The 16648-nt window shown below is 41.8% G+C and overlaps 1 long non-coding RNA gene across 1 annotated transcript; it reads right to left on the minus strand.

Annotated features, from left to right (window-relative positions):
• Nucleotides 1-11372: 11372 nt before the first annotated feature.
• On the minus strand, nucleotides 11373-16358 carry LOC130362089 (uncharacterized). The gene is made up of 4 exons (XR_008891275.1): nucleotides 16267-16358; nucleotides 15024-15265; nucleotides 13836-13888; nucleotides 11373-11528 (listed from the first exon to the last, which is right to left on the minus strand). It is a non-coding gene; the product is annotated as an uncharacterized LOC130362089 (long non-coding RNA).
• Nucleotides 16359-16648: the final 290 nt, after the last annotated feature.

The following is a 16648-nucleotide window of genomic DNA, read 5'->3' on the forward strand; positions in this document are numbered from 1 at the left end:
ACCCCTATGCCAACCCTAATTGAGTCCTCAAATGCGCATGGCGCTCTCTCACTTCAGAGCCCTGTTGTATTTCAAGGAAACAGTTTAGGGCCACATATGGGGTATCTCCGTACTCAGGAGAAATTGCATTACAAATTTTTTTTTCTCCTTATGAAAAGGAAAAGTTGGGATCTACACCAGCCTATTAGTGTAAAAAAAAAAAAAAGTACCGTATTTATCGGGGTATACCACGCACCAGCCTATAACACGCACCCTCATTTTACCAAGGATATTTGGGTAAAAAAAGTTTTTTACCCAAATATCCATGATAAAATGAGGGTGCGTGTGTGCGCGTGTATACCCCGATATACCCCCAGGAAAGGCAGGGGGAGAGAGGCCGTCGCTGCCCGCTTCTCTCCCCCTGCCTTTTCTGCTGTCGGCCCTTTTTACCCCCTGGTTATCGGCGCCGCTGCCCGTTCTGTCCCCCTGACTATCGGTGCCGGCGCCGATAGCCAGGGGGAGAGAAGCGGCGCCGACAGCCAGGGGGAGAGAAGGGGCAGCGGCACCCATTGCCGGCGCCGCTGCCCCGTTGCCTCCCCCCATCCCCGGTGGCATAATTACCTGAGTCGGGTCCGCGCTGCTCCAGGCCTGAGTCGGGTCCGCGCTGCTCCGCTGCTCCAGGCCTCCGTCGTTGCTATGCGCTGAACGGCGCGGCGCATGACGTCAGAGCGCCGCGCCATGCATAGCAACGCTGGGGACCAGCGTCGTTTCTATGCACGGCGCGGCGCTCTGACGTCATGCGCCGCGCCGTTCAGCACATAGCAACGACGGAGGCCTGGAGCAGCGCGGACCCGACTCAGGTAATTATGCCACCGGGGATGGGAGGAGGCAACGGGGCAGCGGTGCCGGCAATGGGTGCCGCTGCCCCTTCTCTCCTCCTGGCTGTCGGCGCCGCTTCTCTCCCCCTGGCTATCGGCGCCGGCACCGATAGTCAGGGGGACAGAACGGGCAGCGATAACTAGGGGGTGAAAAGGGCCAACAGCAGCGCTCTAGACCCCAGGAAAGGCAGGGGGAGAGAAGCGGGCAGCAATGGCCTCTCTCCCCCTGCCTTTCCTGGGGGGGTATCGGCGTATAACACGCACACAGACTTTAGGCTAAAAATTTTAGCCTAAAAAGTGCGTGTTATACGCCGATAAATACGGTACATTAACATGCTGGTGTTGCCCCATACTTTTTATTTTCACAAGAGGTGAAAGGAAAAAAGACCCCAAAATTTGTAACGCAATTTCTCCTGAGTACGGAAATACCCCATATGTGAGCGTAAAATGCTCTGTGGACTCAGCGCACTATGTACATTTGAGGCCTAAATAGGTGATTTGCACAGAGGTGGCTGATTTTACAGCGGTTCTGACATAAATGCAAAAAAAGAAATACCCGCGTGTGACCCCATTTTGGAAACTACACCCCTCACTGAACGTAACAAGGGGTATAGTGAGCCTTAAAACCCCACAGGTGTTTGACGAATTTTCATTAAAGTTGGATGGGAAAATGTAAAAAAAAATGTTTTAACTAAAATGCTGGTGTTACCCTAAATTTTTCATTTTCACAAGGGAAAATAGGAAAAAACAAAAATAAATAGTAAGAACATACCCCATATGTGGATGTAAAGGGCTCTGCGAGCAAACTACAATGCTCAGAAGAAAAGGAGCACCATTGGGCTTTTGGAGAGAAAATGTTTCCAGAATTGAAGGCCACGTGTGTTTACTAAGCCCCCAGAGTGCCAGAACAATGGACAACCCCCCACATGTGACCCCATATTGGATACTACACCCCTCACGGAATGTAATAAGGGGTACAGTGAGCATTTACGCCCCACAGGTGTCCGACAAATTTTTGGAACAGTGGTCCGTGAAAATGAAAAATGTAATTTTTCATTTGCACAGCCCATTGTTCCAAAGATCTGTCAAATGACAGTGGGGTGTAAATGCTAACTGCACCCCTTATTAAATTCTTTGAGGGGTGTAGTTTCCAAAATGGGGTCACATGTGGTGGGGTCCACTGTTCTGGCACCACTGGGGGCTCTGTAAACGCAAAAGGCTCCCGACTTCTATTCCAACCAAATTCTCTCTCCAAAAGCTCAATGGCGCTCCTTCTCTTCTGAGCATTGTAGTGCACCAGCAAAGCACTTGATGTCCACACATGGGTATTTCCATATTCAGAAGAAATGGGCTCACAATTTTGGGGGGGCCTTTTCTCCTATTACCATTTGTAAAAATGTAAAATTTGGGGGGGAAACTGCATTTTAGTGAAAATTTTTTTTTCTCATTTATACAACTTTAATGAAAAGTCATCAAACACCTGTGGGGTGTGGAGGCTCACTTGACCCATTGTTACATACCTTGAGGGGTGTAGTTTCCAAAATAGCATGCCATGTGTGTTTTTTTTTGTTTGTTTTTTTGCTGTTCTGGCACCAAAGGGGCTTCCTAAACCATTTCAGAAAACCTCACTCTCCAAAATCCCATTGTCGCTCCTTACCTTCTGAGCCCTCTAGTGCACACACAGAGCATTTGACATACACATGTAAGATATTTCCTTACTCAAGAGAAATTGGGTTACAAATTTTAGGGTGATTTCTCTACTTTTACTCCTTGTAAAAACTGGCTCTACAAGAACATGCGAGTGCAAAAAATAAAGATTTTGAATTTTCTCCTTCCCTTTGCTGCTATTCCTGTGAAACACCTAAAGGGTTAACACACTTACTGAATTACTGAATATCATTTTAAATACTTTGAGGGGTGCAGTTTTTATAATGGGGTCATTTATGGGTTATTTCTAAAATGAAGGCTCCTCTAATCCACTTCAAAACTGAACTGGTCCCTGAAAAATTCCTATTTTGAAAATGTTGTGAAAAATTGGAAAATTTCTGCTGAACAATGCTACCTTATTGCCCCTGCTTAGCAATCATGCTTCTTCATTGCCCCCACATAATAAAAAAAGGTGCCTTTATGCCTTAACTTGCAATAATGCCTCCTTATTGCCCCCACTCTTTTAAAATGCCTCTTTATTGACCCCACTTAGTAATAATGCTTCCTTATTGACCCCACTTAGTAATAATGCCCCCTCATTGTCCACAATTAGTAATATTACCTCCTCATTGTCCCTATTTAGTAATAACAACCCCCCCCCCCTTGTCCCCACAGAAATAATATCCCCTTAGTGTTCTCTATTCGTGTATTGTGGCCAAAAATACTTTCCTTACTCAAGCAAATTTGGGGGGGCTTTTTCTCCTTTTATCCCCTGGGGGAAAAAAAGTCTCCTCCACTTTGCTGCTATTCCTGTGAAATACCTAACAGGTTAACAAACCTTCTGAACGTAATTTTTGAATATTTTGAGGGGTGCAGTTTAATGGGGTGATTTATGGGGGATTTCTTACAGAAATGCCCCTCAAATCCACTTCAAAATGAACTGGTCCCACAAAAAATCTGATTGAAATTTTTTTGTTAAAATATCTGCTATACTTAGAAGCCCTCTAATGTCTTCAAAAATTTAAAACATGTTCACTTTATGATGCCAACATAAAGTAGACATATTGTATATGTGAATCAATATATCATTTATTTGGCATGTCCATTTTTCTTATGAGCAGACAGTTTCAAAGTTAGAAAAATGCAACATTTTCAAAATTTTCATGAAATTTTTTAATTTTTCACTAAGAAATGATGCAAGTATTGAAGAAAATTTTCCAGTAGAGTATGTCACAAAAAACAACCTTGGAATCAGACTGATAAGTAAAAGCATCCCAGAGTTATTAATGCATAAAGTTACACAGGTCAGATTTGCAAAAAATGGCTATGTCCTTAAACCCTCTACGACCAAGGGCATACATGTACGCGTTAACCCTTTAGATGCCATGATAAAAGTTGATTGCGGCGCCTCAAATAGAATTTTTTTTTATCCCGGCAGCTCAGCAGAGCTGATCAGGACCACTGCGGTGAAACCGCGATGTCCTGATCAGCTTAGAGGATGATGGGAGGGCCTTTACCTGTCTCTCCATCGTCCGATCGTTGCTAGGATTCTCCAGCTCTGCTTTGCAGGCTGGAGCAATCGAGCACCGATAACACTGATCAATTCTATGCTATGGCATTGCATTGAACAGTGTATGCAATCAGAAAATTGCATGTAATAGTCCCCTATGGGGACTATAAAAAAGTGTAAAAAAAAAAAAAAAAAAAAGGTAAATAAATGTGAATTAACCCCTTCCCTAATAAAAGTTTGAATCACACCCCTTTTCCCATTAAAAAAATGATGTAAACAAAAATAAACATAAACATATGTGGTGCCGCTACATGCGTAAATGTCCGATCTACCAAAAAAGGTATAAAAAGTGATCAAAAAAATGTCCGATCTTACAAAAAAGGTATAAAAAGTGATCAAAAAGTCCAATCAAAACAATAATTGTGCAGATAAAAACTTCAGACCATGGCACAAAAAAATTGCTCCTTACACCCCGGTATGCAGAAAAAAAAAAGTTATAGGGGTCAGAAGATGACAATTTTAAACACACTAATTTTGGTGCATGTTATAATTTTTTTTAAGTAGTAAAATAAAATAAAACCTATATGAATTAAGTACCTTGTGACTGTATGGACCTACAGAATAAAGATAAGGTGCATTTTTACCGAAACTTGCACTGCGTAGAATCGGAAGCCCCCAAAATTACAAAATGGAATTTATTTTTTTCAATTTTGCCCCACAAATATAGTTCTTTTGTTTGTTTCGCCGTAGATTTTGTGGTGAAATGATTGATGGTATTACAAAGTAAAATTGGTGGTGCAAAAAACAAGCCCCATATGGGTCTGTAGGTGGAAAAATTAGTGCTATGATTTTTAGGAGGTGAGGAGGAAAAAACAAAAGTGGAAAAAAGAGAAAACCGGTGGTCCTGAAGGGGTTAATAAGGTCAAAATGGGCTTGGTCCTTAAGGGGTTAAAAAAAAGGCTATGTTGACAAGTAGCATATATGCTACTGAAATGAGAATTGAAGGTTAAAAATATGTTTTGTATATAGCATAAGCAACTTCAATCAAAAATGGTTAATTTCAAATCTGAATTTTAGATGTTTCACTTAGACCACATGTCACTGTGGGTGAGTGGTTTGACATCTCATTTAATATGCATTTCTTTTGACCATATTCATTGCAGCAACATGTGTTAGTGCTAAATTGATATGTGACGAAGAGAAATGCTCATTATAGTGACAGGAGAAAATGGTCTTATGCTTGATTTAGAACCATATTAAAATCCCAATTGCTATAATTGCCGAGTTTGCATTATTTTGAATGAATTTCCTTAGTTTAGTGATTACATCTAAAGAAAATGGTGGAGGTATTTATACTGCTGCTATTATCTATAATATACTTTTATCTCCAATGCTGTAAGTTGTTGCAGGAGCACGGTTGTGGGCAGTGGTGATGACCCCACAAAAATATCACTATGGTGAAAATGTGCAGTGTGTGAACCAAGGCCGGCTTCACCTATAGGCAAAATAGGCAGCCGACTTGAGCGCCCTCTTGATGGGGCGCTGTTCTGCCCTCCACAAGAGAGTTATTTCTCCAGGTCCTGACATTTGCTAAGCTGTCACCCCCGTAGTAAGGTGATTACATGAGGAGGAGGTTTGTTACAGTGTGTCACCCCAGTAGTAAGGTGAATATATGAGGAGGAGGTTTGTTACAGTGTGTCACCCCAGTAGTAAGGAAATTACATGAGAAGGATGTTTGTTACAGTGTGTCACCCCAGTAGTAAGGAGATTACATGAGGAGGAGGTTTGTTACAGTGTGTCACCCAAGTAGTAAGGTGATTATATGAGGAGGGGGTTTGTTACAGTGTGTCACGCCAGTAGTAAGGAAATTACATAAGAAAGATGTTTGTTACAGTGTGTCACCCCAGTAGTAAGGTGGGGCATGTCAATGGAAGGAGTCAAGGGGGCGGTAAAATTAGCTTTTGCCTAGGGTGGCAAAAATCCTTGCACCAGCCCTGGTGTGAACTGACAGCTGCCAATGACATTCAGATTCTTTCATGTTTGTTTAATGTTTAACAATGACTATAACTAGAACAAACAAAGAATACGCGTCATACGCTTTTAAAGTAATAACATTGGCATTTTTTCTCAAATGGACTAAAACTTCAGTAAAGCTTATATAACCTGTTTTTTTCTGTAGACAAATATCAGTTTTCTATGGAAGAAAAATGAAGGCGTAATTGTAGTTTCCTGTATGTTTGCTGTGAAATGAAACACTATGCCCATCCAAGCTATGTAGAGAGGATCATGTGCTATAAATAGAGGTGAAAATGATCACAAGACAATATGCTGAATAGGACAAAACCCAATGCACCAAACAGCTATTTTTATTCTGAGACCTCGTCAAAAAGGAGAGAGTCCCTCCACTTATTTACCATCGCACCTTGGTTACCTAGGCTTCAAGTGATAAAGGACTCTCCCAGGAACAGAGAGGACATACTACAGGATAAACCTTGTTGATGTGGCCCCATTAGCATAAAGAGAAATATATGTTGTGAGACAAAGCTTGTGAATCTTTTTAAGATATAAACAGTTGAAGCTCCAGATCCTAACAACACCGAGGGATGGGTCGACCTTGCTCTGCACTGAACAACTAGTCCTCTAAAGCAGATTATACAAAGAGCTGTGAAGGATGGAAAAACACACTACCTAAACGCTGTCAAGGACATGAACCTACTGCTAGATAACAAAACAACCATATATACAGATTATTTCTTCTACATGCTTCTTGTTTGTTATATCTACATAGGCAACTGTTGCTATGAAAGAACAAAAGACAGGAGATACAAAAGATACAAACACAATACAGTTGAATTTTTGTAGGTGGCTCATAAAAAATGTTCTGTTTGTTCATTGAAATGCATATAAATGCTAAGTATAAACCAGGGTGAACAATAAGAAGGGTCAGAAATATGGTTCTGCTTTTCATTTTTTTTTGAACATGTGTTCTTTATTAGATATGTCCAATATCGACCTCTTTCATAAGATTGTACTTGGTTTCTACATATAAAGTGATGTGGCCTATATAAAAAGTAAGGTTTTATATAAATACATTACAGCACGAACTATAACTGTGCAAAGATGCTATTTTTGTTCCTTCTATCTAGGAGAGCTTGTCATTTTATATGGTTGTCTTTATATTAGAAAGGGAAAAATACATTAGAGAGAGAAATATTTATTAATATGCAGAGCTGTTACCTTATTGTCACAGCCTAACCTCTTCAGGATGCAGGGCGTACCTGTGCCCCCTGCGCCCTCTGACCCCGCGTCATAGCGGAGGGTTCCTGACGGCTATCAACGGCTGGGACCCTATCTAATGCCGGAAATTGCAATTCTACAAATTTTAATGTTTTGGTTTTAGGTCAATCATTATATATTAAAAAGACATGTTAAAGGAGTTATCTAGGAAAACTTTTTTTATATATCAACTGGCTCCAGATTTGTAAATTACTTCTATTAAAAAATATTAATCCTTTCAGTACGTATGAGCTGCTGAAGTTGAGTTGTTCTTTTCTGTCTAAGTGCTGTCAGATTCCGGACTGGTATGCGGGGAGGACACGTGAGTGGATCCTCTGTGTCAGTGAGGCGATGGCGTGGGCCGTACCAGGGGAACGGAATCTAAGAGGTTACTGGTTTTCACCAGAGCCCGCCACAAAGCGGGATGGACTTGCTGCGGCAGGTAACCCCCAGGTCGTTCCACCCGAAAGCGACTCAACCTCACTGACAGCTGAGACAGGCGTGGTACACAAGGACAAGGCAAGGCGAGGTCAGGCGTAGCAGAAGGTCAAGGCAGGCGTCAAGGTTCGTAGTCTGGGGCAACAGCAAGGGTCTGGATACACAGGCTAGGGATACACGCAAAACGCTTTCTCAGGGCACTAGGGCAACAAGATTCGGCAAGGACAGGAAGGGGGAGTAGGTTTTTATGTGTTCGGAAGTGATTACACTTGATTGGACCAGGCACCAATTAGTGGTGCACTGGCCCTTTAAATTTCAGAGAGTCGGCATGCGCGCGCGCCCTAGAGAGCGGGGCCGTGCGCATCAGGACGGGACAGAAGGAGGACGGGGCAGTTGAGAGGATTGGGATGCGACCCGCGGGCGGGCACGTCCCTCCACGCAGATCGCATCCCCACCGGAGATACTAGAGCAGCGCTCCCGGTCAGCGGGTCTGACTGGGGCGCTGCACGCAGGAGAACGCCGCGAGGGCTTCAGGGGGGAACAGGGACCCGGAGCGCTCGGCGTAACAAGTGCTCTCTGATTACACCTGTCTCAGGTACTGTCCAGAGTAGAAGCAAATCCCCATAGCAAACCTCTTCTACTCTGTGCAGTTCCAAAGACAAGCAGAGATGTCATCAGAGAGCACTGTTGCCAGACAGAAAAGAACAACTCAACCTCAGGAGCTGATAATTATTGGAAGGATTAAGATTTTTTAATAGAAGTAATTTACAAATCTGTTTAACTTTCTGGAGTCAGTTGATATGAAAAAAATAGTTTTTCACCGGAGTACCCCTTTAAGTTAAGAAAATACTTCATCCTAGACAGTCAAGCATTTTATCCTTTTTACCAGTCTGTTATATTTCTCATATGTTAAGTAATTTGCTGTTTATATTTCAGTCAAGTTAGTAAATGCTCCTAAATACTTAACCTTCTTGATATTTGTTTCCTTAAGTTGTTACTAAAAACTTATCTCTGACTCTCTAAATCATTTCTTAAAGTGGTTATCCATGTTTTATTTATCTATTTATTTATTTGTTTGTTTGTTTTTAATAGAAATTAAAACAACAAGCTAACTCATACTCCATTCAGCATATGGTCAGAACTCTGGTCCTATTTTAGGAGCGGAGGTCAAGTGACTGTTGCAGCCATCAGTGCCATGGAGGTCATGCTCCGTACTTGTGGCATCACTGCTTAGTAATGGGAGCCATGATGCCAGAAATACAGAGCGTGACCACTGATGCTGCTGATTGTCACCTGGCCTCCTCTCCAAAAGTAAGAAGGTTGAACAAATGAGCAGTCTGGGATTGCAGAGGTAAGTATCAGTCAGTTTGTTATTTAAGTATTTTCATTTTTGAAACTTTTCTAGATTTTTTAACCCCTTAATGACAATGGATGTAAATGTACGTCATGGTGCCGTGGTACTTAACGCACCATGACGTACATTTACGCGCCGCCATGATTGCGAGCACTGGTCCGGTGCTGATAGCAGCGCAGCAGGTCCCGGCTGCTATCAGCAGCCAGGGACCCACCGGTAATGGCGGACATCCGCGATCGCACAGATGTCCGCCATTAACCCCTCAAATGCCGTTATCAATACAGATCACGGCATCTGCGGCAGTGCAGTACTATGAATGGATGATCGAATCGCGCACAGCGCTGCCGCGGTGATCCGATCATCCAGCATGGCGGCCGGAGGTCCCCTCACCTGGCTCCCGCCGTCTCCCGGGGTCTTCTGCTCTGGTCTGAGATCGAGCAGACCAGAGCAGAAGATGACCGATAACACTGATCACTAAACAGTATGAGCAATCAAATGTTTGCTATAAATAGTCCCCTATGGGGACTATTAAAGTGTAAAAAAAAAAAAAGTAAAGAAATGTAAAATAAAAAGTAAAAAAAAATAGAAAAATCCCCTCCCCAATAAAAAAGTAAAACGTCCGTTTTTCCCATTTTACCCCCAAAAAAGCGTAAAAAAATAATTAAGCACATATATGGTATTGCCGCGTACTTTACCAAAAGCTGCTTTATATTTCATTCCAAGACCGTTGTCCAAAGTATATCCACTGTCTTCTTAATACTCATAGTGGTATTCCAGTTTCCAATAACAAGCTGCACCTCTTGTTTGTACAACTTGCCAATTGCTTTCATCACTAGTGGCTGTTATGGCATAAATATATCTAATTGAGTAGTCAATTAATTGTGTACACATAATCAAATTTTGCAATTGTCTCCCATTCCAGCTAATTTTGTTATAACATCACAATTATGACATAATTCACGTGATTCTGCTTCAGAGAAAATGAAGGATTTATAAATAACTCAATTTTGTATTGTACATAAGTGCACAAAATGACTCATAAGTCATAAAATATAATGAAGCAATAAAAAACAAAAGAACAAACATAATGAACCGACTTGCACCTTGACCATCTGGCTTTTACACATAAAGAATTATTCAGACTTAAAATATAAAACCAAAAGAAGTTTATTTTGATAACTTAATTCTAAGATGATAATTGCCAGAACAAAATACAGATAAAGAGGAAAACCAGACATCACATAAAGCAAAATAATAATGTGGATTCCTACCTTCCTGTAATCTAAATAACATTTCATGTGGTTACATTGATTATAGGGGATTGTTAAAGGGGTACTCCGGTGAGGGGAAAAAAAATTAAAATCAACTGGTGCCAGAAAGTTAAACAGATTTGTAAATTACTTCTATAAAAAAAAATCTTAATCCTTCCAGTACTTATTAGCTGCTGAATACGACAGAGTAAATTATTTTCTTTTTGGAACACAGAGCTCTCTGCTAACATCATGGCCACAGTGCTCTCTGACATCTCAGAAGAGTAGAAGAAAATCCCCACAGAAAACATATGCTGCTCTGGACAATTCCTAAAATGGACAGAGATGTCAGCAGAGAGCACTGTGGTCATGATGTCAGCAGAGAGCTCTGGGTTCCAAAAAGAAAATAATTTACTCTGTAGTATTGCGCAGCTGGAACTGTTGTAATCAGCTCAGTTTTACCATAAAGTTTTCTGGGTTTTGTCCAATTATTTTTTTTAACACTTTTCTTGTACCTTTGATGGTAAAATAAAATGTCATTTAAGGGTACGTTCACATACGTGGATTTACAGCGTATTTTATGCTGCAAATCCACTGGTGAAGGCCCGCTCTATGCTGGCTTTACATGTGCCTGCTCTTAGCGGCAATACGCCGCTACCAGCAGACACACTGCGATGTGCGAGTCGCAGTATACTCGCACATCGCGGGAGCTCTCTGCCTAGCTCAGAGCAGGGAGAGTGGCCGCAATGTGCGAGTACACCACGCACATGGTGCACTGTGTCTGCTGTAACGGCGTATTGACGCTACCAGCAGGCACATGTAAAGCCAGCATAGAGCGGGGCCTTCACCAGCGGCTCCGCAGCTAAATACGCTGCGAAAATCTGCGCGTGTGAACGTACCCACAAAGTACAATTGGTCGCGCAAAAACATAAATAGTTATGTGTGGAATTGTCATTTGTGCAATTGACATTCATTTTAAAGTGTACCTGTCACAGAAAAAAAATGATACTTATATATGTTACTCACTAGGTCTTGCAGATGCTTTACATTTCTTTTTTAATGTGTCTAGCCTCTGTATTTGACTCACAAATCCCTCTGTTCTGCTGAACATTCATTCTGACATCCACTGCTCAGTAAGGGGTGCGTCCGAGGCAAGTATTGATCCCGCCTTCACTCTAGTGGTCTTTTTTCATAAGCTATGATTTCAAGAAGGAGATGTTTATGTTTATGAAGTATGTTTATGAAGAATATTAGAAAGATAATGTTTTGCCAAGATGTACAACATATAAAAAGTTTTTGATTCTTACAGTGTCCACTTAAATTGCGAAGATAAAAGCCTGAACCGAGCACTGTTCTCCCTGCTTCCCGCTGCTCTCTGCAGTATATTTCTATACAATACCACAACTCCACAGCATCCATCTCCAACACGAGTAATATGATTCTATGGCACTGGGCCTGGCGCTAGAGACAGGTGGTATGGAGACAAAGAGGAAAGTTTTTGTATGTGGGGAGCGGAGAAAAGGGTGCCCCCCTTCATGAATAGTGGGTGTGTGAGTGGTTGTTCATCAGTTTTTTGCACCTGTACGACCTCCCCATTTCGCATTTTGGCTGATCGACATCATGGTGGGAATTGGTGTCTAACCTGCCCTTGTAACTATAACCAAAAGTATGGCCTTTTGTCTGTGATTTTTTGAGACCCGGCTTAGCCCTTTAATTAAATACCCTTGGATTAAAGGTCGATGCTTCAATCATATCTTCTTTATCTTCTTGTCTGCTTTGTTTCAAACCTATTTTGGTGTTGTACATAGATATATATATATATATATATATATATATATGTGTATATATATATATATATATATATATATATATATATATATATAGATATATATATGAGCCCCAGTATTTTTCCTACAATGGAGCATTCAGTTTTATGCCTTATCTGTATAATGACAACAACAGATATCATTGAGGGATATTCATAACATTTTAAATAATGAAAGTCTTACATAGACAGATGGCAATTTATTTAAAGCACATTTATTGTCAGATGGTATCATGGAACACTATTAAAGGCCTGCTTACACTATCCAATTATCCTGCATGAATAAAGAAGAAGAACATTGATAAACAATGAAAATATTGTTGATCGTATCATTGTTATAATCATTTATATCGGCAGTACAATTTGAAGTAACATTCACAATAGCTACTGATGCTTAGCTTACGGATCTCATGAGGGCTGTCACTAGGCAACAATGATGTTCATAGCCCAAATTGAGGCTCATAATGATGGAAATGTCAATCAGATCCTTGGCAACATTTTTTTAAAACACTGATCATTTGGATACATAAATTTTTTTGTGGCCTCTGCTTATTTATAAAAGATTATTGAATTAATAATTAAATTTCTATTGCTTAGGTGTCAAGCACACTGTCGTATAATGGCTTTATACCAGTTCATGCAGTGGCATATATATTTTTATTCTCTGTCAGAAAAAAAAAATAGGAATTTGCCATAAGGAGGGACCATATGGTGGCACATGTAGGGCCTTCTGCTTAAATTCTTAAGGATGCAGGGCATACCTGTATGCCCTGTGTCCGCCCCCTTCTATGAATACGGGCTCAGGTGCTGACCCCATGTCTTAGCAGGTTGGTCCCGGTGATATCAGCCGCCGAAACCTGTGTCTAATGCCAGACATTACCAATCGTGGTGATGCGGGAATAAAATTGCAGTGTCACCAATCGCAGTGTCTAAAATGAAAGCAAAACAGTCCCAGCATTTCAGCGGAGCTGATCTCGATCGTCTCTGAGAATGGCGGGAGGGGCCTTACCTGCCTCCTCACCGTCCGATCGTTGTTCTGATGCTCCAGCCAGCAATAGCAAACTGGAGCAATGGAGCACTGATAACACTCATCAATGCTATGCTATGGCATAGCATTGAACAGTGTATGCAGTCCAAGGATTGCATGTTATAGTTCCCTATGGGGACAAAAAAATTGTGTAAAAAAAAAAAAAGTTTAAAAAAATTTATAGATGTGAATTAACCCCTTCCCTAATTTTTTGAATCACCCCCATTCAAAAAAATGTAAACAAAAATAAACATATGTGGTATCGTTGCGTGCATAAATGTCCAAACTATAAAAATATAACATTAAATAAACCGCATGGTCAATGGTGTGTATTGCATATTTTTGGTCAATTTGTATATTGTAAAATATGTATAAAAAGCGATCAAAAAGTCCCATCAAAACAACTACAAATCACAGCGCAAAAAATGAGCCTTCACTCATCATGCATATGGAAAAATAAAAAAGTTCTAGGGGTAAGAGAACAATGTTTAACATTGTAAAACCATGTAAAACAAAATCAAACCTATATAAGTTGGGATGGTCATAGTAAATCCCCTTCTCTTGTGTTGCCATATAGGGTCTCATGTGTACATAAAGCCAAATAATGTGGCCAATATTCTGTAGCATGGTACACTGATTGTAATGACTCACATATATCTTTCTTCCCCGTAGTAACTTATGATCATGAAGGCGTTGTCCAGCACCTGAAAAAAATATAGTTGGTTTAGGGTAAAATAAAAACAAAAAAGAAAATCATCCTCACATGCCCCAATATGAGTCCCTGACGCTCACTGCTGTTTCCTGGTCCCTTTGGTACAGGAACCCCACAGGAACTGTCCACTGCAGTTGGACAGATGGACTTGAAGATGTTATTGTAAGCCCTTTTTCAGAAATTTCCCAATACTATAACAAATACTTTTTCACAGATTCCTCTTTGTCTACTTTTATGTTTTTTGTTCTTGGAAGCACCTATGTTTTTCACAACTGATTTACTGGGTGAGGGCTCGTTCACATTAACATCTGTCCCCATTTATTCATGCCCATTCTCAAATCCTTTCAAACCTTTTGCAAACAGCTGTAATTAAATCCTATCGATGTCAATGGGATTTTTTTTACAGTCCTTTGCAAGCTGTTTGCAGCACCCGTTTGCTTCCTAATTTGTTATTTTTGATGGCAAAGAGACTTGGCATTAGAATAAACTATAGTTAGTTATATGATTTTTTAATTTTTTTTTTATGCCAGAATACTCCTTTATTATAATAGTTTGGAGGATTAGGCATCAAGAGGAAATAAGGGAGAAACTCATTTAGGTAAACGTTCCGAGCATGGGACCAGTGTGGGATAATACAGCAGTTATGGAATGTATGAAACCAGCTCACACATTGCAGAAATACAATATTTTAACTAGGTGCATTCACAATGATATGAGGAAACCTTAGCAACTAAAATATAAAAATACAGAGAACCCAGGCATGACAGAAGGAAAGAAACTATGCCTTAATTTATCCCTGTCCTGTGGACATACAAAGAAAGGGTATGCCCCCATTTGTCAGCTTAAGGCAAGCTAGTTTTTTCTGTAATCCAAAGTGACAACATTAGGAAGTGCATCAGTATCCAGTCTTCAGGGAAATCTCTAGCTCAGAAGTGGAGAGTAAACACTGTAGTTTTGGTGCCACAGGCGTATATACTGGGGCCCTCCATTCTGGTCTTGAATGGCATGCTGGGAACAAGCTGATCAATGATTTGGCCAGTGTAAGTCACAAATCTATCTACTTATCTTGTTTTTTATGGTTTTCGTGGGAAATTAAGAGTTTTCCAGGACCTGATTGTAACACTCACGTTTCTGAAGACAGGAACTCCGGTGTATGTGGATCCGCTGGACCTGTGTGGCAGATGACTCTGACTGTGCCAGGGTGCGGAGTCTAAGGTGCCGCTGGTCTTCACCAGAGCCCGCAGCAAAGCAGGATGGGCTTACTGCTGCAGGCGACACCCAGGTCGCTACTCCCAGCACGGCTCGACCACACAGGCGGCTGAGGAGATGCGAAGGACAGAAGGGATGAGGCAACTCTTAGTCAGGATATCTGTAGGTCAGGGAAGGCAGCACATTAGCGTAGCGTAGTCGGGTTGTAGCAGAAGTTCAGTAGGCAGGCGGCAGAGGAGCAAGGTCAAGGTCACAAGAGCAGGAGATCTGGTACACGGCAAGGCAATACTATGGAACGCTTTCACTAGGCACAAGGCAACAAAGATCCGGCAGAGAACTGAGGAGGGTGGAGGAATTTATCAACAAGACACAGGTGGTTACACTAATGAGCATACTGGCCCTTTAAATCTTAAAGTTCGGCTCGCACACGCCCTAAGCGACGGGGACACGCGCGCCGGAGCAGAGAGGCGGAAGCAGAGGCAGGGGAAACACCCAGAGAGTGACGGACTGGGGCTCGCATGCGGGTGCGTCCCGCAATGTGAGTCCCAGCCCCGTCTGCAGCAGAAGGTAAGGGGACCATGCGCTCACGGCCAGCGTGTGAGGCCGGAGTGCATAGCGTAACACTGATGACTGATGGCCTATCCTCAGGACCTAGCTATGTGGCTATCCTGTTGCTAGAGAATAACTTAAAATCTTGGGACAACGCCTTTCACATTCATATTCATTCTGCATGATGGTTGTGGATGGCCATGAGTTAAAGGGGTTATCCATCAATTTTTTTGTGTCCAGGCTATCTGGTAAAATAAAAAAGCCTCTACTTACCTCCCTTGCTCTCCTGCAGCCTTATCGCAGCACCCAGTCTCCATCGCATTCTACCTCCTGAAGCTGCAGACAATACGTCACATTGAAGCTCAGCCAGTCATGTGCTGCAGCAGTGTCCTGTTTTAGCCAATGAATGGCTGAGGGGCAATGTGATGCATTGTCTGTAGCTCTGGGAAGAATGGTAGAAAAAAGGCCTCACTATAATAGAGGCTGCGAGGAAGTGAGAGCGGTAAGTAAAGGCTTTCTGTTTCTTAAAGGAAAACTGTCACATATTTTCTCCCGTACTATCCACATGTACTGGTGGATAGTGCGGGAGACGCTGATTAAAACGAGCCCTACCTTGGTCTGATCCGCGCCGCCGTTCGCCCGCAATTGTAGTTTTAACCTCTGTGTATATCCGGCTGTAACTGGCAAAGGCGGGGCTTCTGCGGGCTAACTGACACTGACATCAGCGCTTATCAGCTCATGAATATTCATGAGCGGCGCGGCGCTGATGTCAGTGTCAGTTAGCCCGCAAAAGCCCCGCCTTTGCCAGTTACAGCCGGATATACACAGAGATTAAAACTACAAGTGCGGGCGAACGGCGGCGTGGATCAGACCAAGGTAGGGCTCGTTTTAATCAGCGTCTCCCTCTCTTTTATTTATCTTAAAAAGATTCAGAATTCTTTATATTAATGAAATAGCATAAAAACTGCAATGGGCTGACACTAAAAAGTTACAT

This window comes from Hyla sarda, chromosome 3 (assembly GCF_029499605.1).
Source record: "Hyla sarda isolate aHylSar1 chromosome 3, aHylSar1.hap1, whole genome shotgun sequence".
NCBI classification, from domain to species: Eukaryota; Metazoa; Chordata; class Amphibia; order Anura; family Hylidae; genus Hyla; species Hyla sarda.